A 10,164-nucleotide genomic window follows, 5' to 3' on the forward strand; every position below is an offset into this window, starting at 1 on the left:
CAGCCGCAGCAATGGGGAACATCAACGACATCAAGCAGCTACCACGCCTGTCCCTGGAGACAGCCATGCGACTTTGCGTAATATAGGTTGTGCCTGTAGCCACATATGGTCTGGAGTTAATATGGGAGTTTCTCTCGAAGAAACAACTACAAGAAGTGGAAAGTCTGAAAGCGACGTTCCTCGAGCGAGTTCTAAGCGTCTCGAAATACACTCCATCTCGACTAGTCTACTGTATGTATTGGCAGGGGAAACGTTTTTATTGGAAGATGTAAGACTTCACCTACTGCTACCATCCACAACAAGTTATCGGGAACTCTTACAAGAACTGAAAGAAAAAAGAGCAGATATTGGGATGGATTTCTACGGGACAGACGCCATGATCAACCGTGAATGGACACGCACAGGATATGACTTACGGCATACAGTTACGAGGTTTGCCATACATGGGTTTCACCATAAAGTATGCCAAATCTTGAATTAGCATGAACCAGGCCCGGATTGCGTGTGCAGACTCTGTGACCAACACTGCGAGGAATATCATGTCTTACAGTGCAAGCGTAGGCAACAGATGATCACCCAGCTTCCCAATGAATAATGGACATGACAATTATCAAAAGTGCAAACAAACTTGGTGACAATAAGTGGAAAGATATTGTATTTACTTCTTATATGGACATCGGCTGCAATAAAAGTCTTATAAAACTCGGCAGAGGCAGTTGGATTTTTCAATTGATTCCCGGCGAGACGGAGCCCTTAGCTGTGTCCTCCATTTGCTACTTAAATCAATAATCACCACTACCGAATACAAGCTTACAACTCGGCGACCCTAACAGCAGATCTACTCTCGGTATTATTATACCTGCCTCTGTAGTGGAGTGTCAGCCTCCGCATCGAAAGATAGCAAGTTCAAACTCACCAGAGGCAGTTGGATTTTTTGAAGGGAAGAAATACCTCTATTCGACACGATGTGGGCATGTTATTATTTCTTTCGACTTTTCTTTTTTTTTTTGTTTGCTATTTGTTTTACGTCGCACCGACACAGATAGGTCTTATGGCGACGATGAGACAGAAAAGGGCTACGCGTGGAAAGGAAGCGACCGTGGCCTTAAATAAGGTATAGCCCCGGCACTTGACTGGTGTGAAAATGGGAAACCACGGACAACCATCTTCAGGGCTGCTGACAGTGGGATTCTAAACTACTATCTCCCGAGTGCAAGATCACAACTGCGCGCCCGTAACCCCACCGCCACCTCTCCCGGTATAATTACATAGAAATACGGCTTGATTATGCAATTAAAAATAATTTAGTATTTGAATACTCACTAAGAAACTAACAGACACTAAAGAGACTGCCAGACTGATGAATGCGCGCGACAAGTGGGTGAATTATAACTCAGTGGCCACGACCTCGGCAAACAATATATACCCCTACTACCCTTCCTCACAGCACAGGCAAAGTCTCCATTACTTGCCGTAGTCATCATCATCATCATCATCATCATCATCTGTTTACCCTCCAGGTTCGGCTTTTCCCTCCGACTCAGCGAGGGATCCCACCTCTACCGCCTCAATGGTAGTGTCCCGGAGCTTCAGACTCTTGGTCGGGGGATACAACGGGGGAGAATGACCAATACCTCGCCCAGGCTGCCTCACCTGCTATGCTGAACAGGGGCCTTGTGGGGGGATGGGAAGATTGGAAGGTATAGGCAAGGAAGAGGAGAAGGAAGCGGTCGTGGCCTTAAGTTAGGTACCATCCCGGCATTCGCCTGGAGAAGTGGGAAACCACGGAAAACCACTTCCAGGATGGCTGAGGTGGGAATCGAACCCACCTCTACTCAGTTGACCTCCCGAGGCTGAGTGGACCACGTTCCAGCCCTCGTACCACTTTTCAAATTTCGTGGCAGAGCCGGGAATCGAACGCGGACTTCCGGGGGTGGCAGCTAATCATACTTGCCGTAGTGCTATACAAATTGGTTAGCGGCGATGAACAGTATTTTGTGCGCATTTCCGTCAATAATTATGTTAATAATTAAAGAAAATAAACGAAGGAATTAGCAGATAAGATAACAAGGTTTGTACAAACAGCTTTTTAAAATAATTCCTAGTTCCAGCTGGCTAAAGTGGAATGAAAATGTAATGTGTACTCCACAAAGTGGAGGGGGTGGGAGCGACTGTCCCTCCTCGCCGCACCTCCTAATCGCCGCTACTGTTTGTAGACGCGCCAAAGGTGTAGAAAAGGAAATTTAATAACTTATTTATTTATACAAGTGTAGACATTCCACTCGATGGAAGAGTTGCATGTATGAAACAAAAGCTAATACTGCTCGGTGAAGTACGTATGTAGAAGGCATACGTCTGTTTGGAGCTTCTGTTGCATTCCGACCAGATTGTCCAGATTAAAATAATGTCTATGTATTCACCGCTGTTGATCACACTAGCTACTGCCGATATGCAGACAGCAGACGGCTGTAGCATACACCTGCCTCGAGCTATGCGGTCGAAAACGATGTTTACTAATGCAAGGGGTGCATTCGACCGACAACGCTGAGTAACATGCTGCGAGTGTGACTCTGTTTCTTATCTCTTCATATTCTGACGTAACCTGCCCGCTGGCAGTAGTTCCCCTGTTAAAATCATTTGGTAGACACCCCACACATCACTTGTGCATGCGGGACATTTATAAGTAGAAAGTACGGCGTCCGTGAGCCACCTGGTATAATGGTACTTACAGAATAATGCACAACAATGACATCTATGACCATCAAGAAGACATAGTTACATCCATGAGGAAGAGGCGATTTACTTTCTATGGGCATTTGACTCGTATGAGTACTTACAGACTTACCAGCAAGATCTTTACCACTACAGGAAAGCGTACAAAAATAAATGGATCACCACAGGGATTTCAGAACAAACCATACAGGATCGTGTATTATTCCGGCAGTTGACCTTTCAAGGTGTCTTTCCAGAGTCTCTCACCAGCAGACAGAGTACAGGCACCACCCGACCGAAGTGGACCGAAGAAAGGAAACAAGCACACAGCCAGAAGATAAAAGCTTTCTGGGCGAAGAAAAAACATAATTTCCATATAGGGAGTCGAAACGGGCCCCGTGATCCTCAGTAGGCTTAAACGACAAGAAGAACAAGAAGAAGATAGTATATAGAAGTTAATATAATATACTGTACCATTTTAGTCGTGATACTAACAGAAATAATAACGGAAACCTGCTACTCTTTATTGGTGAAAACAAGCAACTGCCATAGTCCCCGGGTTGTGTATAGGGCTTCTTTAATGATAGCTACGGTTTGATCCCTGCTACGAGGAATTAAATATTAGTATCACTATACTACAAGCCTATAGTTTGAGAAAATACTACTTGTTGCTCGGTGAAAACAAGCAGTTATCCTGGTCCCGGAATACTTGTATTCAGGACTCAATTATCGACCACCAGTGGTTCGATCCCCGTGATCTGCGACTAATTCTGTGCCCCGGTTCGGTTAGTATTGGTAGATATCCGCTGTATCTTAAACATTCTATTTGCTACTATCGGTGTTGCTAATACGTTGTTATTACAGTTATCATTACCTTCTTGTTTTTCTACCGCTCTTCCCACAACTGTGGGGTTGTGGGTGGGAGCTGCGTCACACATGTGGATTTGGTCATGTTTAATGGTCGGATGCTCTTCCTGACGCAAATCTTATATGGAGGGATGCAATCACTGTTGCTTGTTTCTGTGGTGATTTGTATTGAGGTATGTTGTCTGAATGTGAAAAGGAGAGTGTTGGGACAAACGCAAGCACCCAGTCCCCAAGCCCGAGCTATTAAAATATCACACCCAGCCAGGAATCGAACACGGGACACTCTGAACCGAAGGGCAGTACGTTGACCATTCAACCATGGAGTCGGGCTATTATTGTCATCATTATAATGTATGGGAAAACTGAACTTGAGGCTAGGCGGCACTTATAACCAGGTCCTTTAAGAGATGAAGAGCCATAAAAGTTTGAATTCGAGAATATATCAATCGTAATATCACATACGATGAAAATAAATCAGACTTACAGTAAATGAGGGACGTTTCCTGTAACTTTTGTTATGTACAGGTTTTAGATAAAACAGATATTTTCGGGGATACTTGGAAATTTGTGAAAAATAATCTTGAAAATCTCTGTTATTTTTCCTTACACGGTAAAATAGCACAAAAAGTAAAATATCTTAAATTATATTGTAAACAACTTTCGTTATGTACAGGTTTTCGATACGGCGAATATTAACGGAGAAATCTGACATTTACTGTCTTGGCCTCCATAAAATTACTAACCCACTTTGTTATTATTGTTACCATTAAATGCATGCGACAACTCTACTCGTTGCTGGAAGCGTCTTATAAGGTGATACTTTGAGAGCTTCATTTTAAGACCATTTTCGGATCTGTTTCTAACTGCACCCATAAGCATAACAGCCCGGCGAAATTTCCTTCAAAATTCACATCTCAGAAACGCAGATTCACACGCATTTCGAAACTAACAATACTAAATAATCTTCCGTGTTTAATAAAAATATATTTTCAATTGTATTAAGGTTAAAACAGGTAGCCTGTACTTCGCTGAAATTGCTCAGCTGACGGGATATTTGGCTAAAACATGGTGAAGCCATTCAGAATGAAGTACTCGTTGGAAACAGTGTACATATAGAGCCATTGTAGTACCGAGTGTAACAGCCTGCCTGAATAATGGCGGGAAATAGCTGGGGAGTTAGATAACTTTCTTCTTTAGCGTGCCATTCCTCTGGTTCATACATTTTCTGATACTGCCGGTACGTAACACACTGGTCCATCATAGTATTCCAGCTATTCGATCCCTACTCTGACGAGCTGATTGTAATGAGCAAGGTGCACATTTAACGGAAGTCATTCCAGCTTTGGACTGTTAGATCGGCAGCATACTTCTGTTCGTTAAAAGTGAGAAAATGTGTCGTTTTTCACTTGATCGAGTATTTCATATGATAGCATTGCTTCTAATCGCGACATTCGTACTGACGTCATTGTAATGACCTATGTTGATTTCAGTTGAGAAAACCACTGAGGATGTAAAATGACAGGTGGAGAGTGTCTGCCATTATAATGAAAACTCCCCAACTTGATTGTGACTGATAGTAGGCAAGAGGGCCCGCCATTACAATGATATATTCCCTAACCCAGTCTTCACATGAAAAAAGGCGTGTGGTGACTTCCCCGTTGCGTTTCTGGGGTAACGTTAAGAACTATACAATTTAATACAATCTTACTCACAACGTGTGCACTATCTAACTTAGAATTCTGAATGCAATGTAGAATTCCATAGCGAAGCACGGATACATCGGCTAGTATATTCATTTGTGACTTGGTGGTAGAGTTTATTTATTTATTTATTTATTTATTTATTTATTTATTTATTTATTTATTTATTTATTTATTTATTATTTATTTATTTATTTATTTATTTATTTATTTATTTATTTATTTATTTATTTATTTATTTATTTATTTATTTATTTATTTATTTATTTATTTATTTCATGCCTTCATTTGTGGCGAAGTTAAGGCTCACGGCCCTCTCTTGGTTTTAATAATAAAAAGAATACGTAAACCCCAATGCAATGTTCTAATAATGTAATTTTTCAAAAATAATGTTTAAGTATTGCTCCGCAATAGCTTAATAATTTTGCTTTCATTTGCGTAAAGTCAAGTTAAAAGCTAGAACAAATTTATTTTGATAGGCGTAAAACAGTTGGAGATAATCAGCTGGACAAGTCTGGCCGTCATCTCTCGTTGTTTCACTGTGGGAAAGGGTTCCGGGAAATTGAGCGGACCGCTTTGGACTCCCCTGCGTGCTCTCGAGCTGAATATGGAGCGGCAAGGTCTGCTGGCTACCTTTACGGCAACAATCCCTAAAGTAACACTTCTGAACGACACATCACGAGTAACATATCCGACATGAATAAACAATTTATTTTGATAGCGGCTGCGTCGTTAACCTCAAAGTATGATTTCTTAATTTAAGGTGGTTATTTTACTCCGAATAGGGCTGGCTTTTAGAGATAGATATACACCGTCGTGGCCTTTTATTAGGAGAGCTTTTTTCGCTGAATACGTAAGCGAAAACTTCCTTTACTAAAATCCCCACCGCTCTCCTCCTCTCAATAAATACTCTGTACTCCTGAGACATTTACTAGGGCTCGCAATAATTTGGAGCCAGACGTCGCATAAGGCAGCGTCACGCCGTACAGGAACACCCAACCATTGAAATTTGTAATCTCTGAATTCCAAAAGAGTTTCAAAATGATTCAGTTACCGTATTATTTTGATACTGAGGCTAACATCAAGTGTAACACTCATACTGTGTTATACTTGGTACAGGCACAAACTCTTACATTTCTTGTGATGTGTAATAACGATTGTATTTAATTTCACGACCATGTCTTCTTTACGATGTTTATTTAAAAGTACTGCGAGATGCTCACACTGTCATTTAGGGATTTGAACTTGGAGTGAGCGGCACAGTAGCCGCTGGATGTGGCGAGACGTTAGCTGTTGCGAGAGATTGTTCAGTCACATAACTACAAGTTTATCGTACCAATAACAGTTCAAGGCAAACAACCACAAAAAAAGTTAACGCGTTTGCGACTCGGTAATCGAACCCGTTATCATCTGATGTTAACGGCCTCAGAGCTGCGTAATCAAACTCCCACGTGGAGCGTGCTCTGAGCAACTCTGTTGTCTGCTCGCGAAGGTTGTGAGATCAAATCCCAGCGCTCTGTTTTACGGCTGCTTTAAGGGAAAAATCTAGTTTATTTTGCCCTGTAAAATTGCCATTGTTTCTGGACGCCGGTGGGCACTCTCTGCTGGTTGTACGGCGCAGATGGGCTGTGACTGAAACCAAGTGGAGGCACTTAAAATCAGAATGAGAATTTTAATCGTTCCATTTGGGAAATAATATAAAATCTTCCCTGATGATCAAGATACTCTGAAGATGCTGTTCTAGGTGATGGCGTAACAGCTTGAATGAGTGTATTGAATTCTTTGGAAATAAAATGTGAACCAAACTTGGCGAATTCTGTGTTTTAATTGACGGCATTCGTGTACACTGTAAAGGAAGCAGGAAAGTTCACTGAACAGAGTCAGAAGCACAAAGACGTATCTGAAGATGACGATAATCTTTAACACAAAATTCCGGTAATGTACGCAGCAGAACAATCAGCAAGAAATGCGAAGAGGAAAACTTGGTTCTACTAATAATAATAATAATAATAATAATAATAATAATAATAATAATAATAGTAATAATAATAATAATAATAATAATAATAATAATAATAATAATAATAATAATAATAATAATAATAATGGCTTATACCTGCGAAGTCACCTGCTGCAAGTCTTTCGATGCGTGACCTGGGCGTCTGTGAGAAAGGGGCCTTCTTGGTTGGAATCTAATGTTGAAGTCCAGTCCCATTAACGTTAAAATTACGGACCTGGTCGGGAACCGATCCAGGACCCCTTGGACCACGGAGCCAAACAGTAAATGGCCATACAACTACAGTAAATACTGGGTCTGGTTTCTTATGAGAAAGGAAAGGTTTACCTGACCGGTGTTTTGTATTTATATTTTACGGGTTTCACGTCGCACTAATACTTTAAGGTTCTTTGCAACGATGGGAAATAGTAGGGCTAGAACTAGCGATTAAGGACCAGCACTTGCCTGGTGTGAAAATGGGAAAACACGGAAAATCATCTTGAGGGCTGCCGATAGTGGCGCTCGAGAATGGAATGTCATGATGTAGGAGGAAATAACGGACTGGGCTTCAGTCGCTCTGGCCACTTTTTGTGACTAACACAGGAGAATTATGAACTGCAGCCATCCAGCGTTCAGGCCACAGTTTTTAAAGCCCACTTCATAGCTTCATAGCTAGGACTAGCTTGCTTAAGGTGCCTAGCTCATTGGCCAAGTGGTCAGCGTTCAGAGGCCCCGGGTTCGATTCCCGGCCGGGAACGGGATATTAACTTCAAATAAATAAAGAAAGAAAGGAAACTTGTAGGTTTACGTGACTGTTTTCCCTTGGTTCAGGGACTGGGGTTTTGTTCTGTTCACTAAAACTCGTTCACCACACACAGTACTATCCACCACCACAATAACACAGACTAGAAATAGCCACACGAAATTTTTATTTATTTATTTATTTATTTATTTATTTATTTATTTATTTATTTATTTATTTCTTCTAGAGACCACGTTGATGTTCCTTCTTCTTCCTTCATCTTCATACTAGGTCTCCTTTCCCACTTCTCAGACCATTTTGAGACTGTTTTCTTTCCCTTCCGTTTTTTAATACTTTCTAAAAATCTCTCTCACTCTTCTTCTTCTCCTAAGATACCTGTACCAAATAAGGCCCACCTAACGTTCAGCCGCTTGTTACTCCTCTTCTAAGGGGTACATTTCTGAAAAAGCAGTATAATGTACTCCGGTGTTTGCGACATTAAATGTAAGCATTAAAAGTTGTCTAACTTAAGTAGTATATCCCCAATAAAATAAATTAATAACTAATACCAATGGGCCACATAAGAAACCCCCCAAACCCCATGTCACTACAGCCCTTGAAGGGTCCTGGCCTAGCAAGCGGCGGTGCTCAGCCAGAAGGTCTGCAGATTACGAGGTATCGTGTGGTCAGCACGACGAATCCCTTCGGCCGTTATTCTTGGCGACAGATAGCTCCTCAGTTTTAATCACGTAGGCTGAGTGGACCTCGAACCAGCCCTCAGGTCCAGGTAAAAATCCCTGACTTGGCCGGGAATCGAACCCGGGGCCTCCGGGTAAGAGGCATGCACGCTACTCCTACACCACGGGGCCGGCCATATAAGGAAACCTGAGCCAAATAAGGCCCATAATTGGCCCCCAATAAGGCCAGCCCGTATTTTTTTTAATAAAGTAATGTTCTGAGCTCTTATTCTTTACTTGCTTTATTGACACAGTGTAAAACAGATTAGCCTTTAAAATAATTGAAAAAATATCCCAGAATCGGCAAAAAAATCAATCTTGGGTGAAAGTATATAGTGTCTTTTCTGAAAAAATGTCTTGATTCATTTTTTTTTTCGTTGAGATCATCTATGGACCACGGTGCTTGTGTTTTAGCTGTTTCTTGATGTCATCGTCGTTTGTTTGCCACAATAGGTGTTCTTAGCGGTTGGTTTGGCAGCTGTTTTCTTGCTGGTACCTCGAGCTTTTCTGATGGCCCAGTAGTCCTTCATTTTCCAGCTAAATTCAATCTTACGTTCCTCTGACCATTTCCTGGTCTCGTCTTTTGGTCTGTGGGTAACTTCTGTGAGGGATGTTACAAAGGATTTAGTTTTAAGAGTTGTATGATAGTTACTCCGATCAGCTATGTCATTTTGATTTATATAGATTTCTGAAAGGTCCTTCTCCACTTGCTTCATCCACACGAATCCAGTAGCTTTGCCCTTGTTAGCAGCCTTGAAGATCCTATGGGATAACCTATTTGAGTCCATTCTGGATAGGTGTCCGTAAAAAGTCAGTCGCCTTCTTTTGATGGCATCTATGAGATTTTCTTGGTGTTTATATAGCTCACGATTTGGTTGATACCATCGGCTTCCATGTGGTAAAATTCTTGGTCCTACTATCCGTCTCAGAAACTTTCTTTCTTGTACCTCGAGGGCTCTTGGTGGGGTCTTCTTAGTTAAATATAGACACTCTGCTGCATAGAAGACTGAAGGTCTGATTAATGCATTGTAGTGTCTTAGTTTCACATTCATCGACAGATTTTTTGAAGCATATAGCTTTCTACAGGCATGGTAAGCCTTATCTAGTTTGAGTCTCCTGTGTTCAAGAGCCATTATTTCGCTGAGGTCCTCTGAGAACCATTCCTCAAGGTACTTTACACTTTTGACTCTCTTGATTTAGATATTATCACTGACTCTCATCATTCCAGCGGCATCTTTGATGTTAGTAACAAACTCCGTCTTTCCTATGTTCATCAAAAGGCCCGTTTTAGCTGCTATTGAGTGCAGTGTTTGGAGCTGAGTAGTAGCCTCCTGTATGCCATTTGCCAATAAAGCCAGATCGTCTGCAAAGGCTAGGCATGGTATCCTTAGGTTGTCGGCTTTAATCCCC

This window comes from Anabrus simplex, chromosome 1 (assembly GCF_040414725.1).
Source record: "Anabrus simplex isolate iqAnaSimp1 chromosome 1, ASM4041472v1, whole genome shotgun sequence".
In the NCBI taxonomy this organism is placed as follows: domain Eukaryota; kingdom Metazoa; phylum Arthropoda; class Insecta; order Orthoptera; family Tettigoniidae; genus Anabrus; species Anabrus simplex.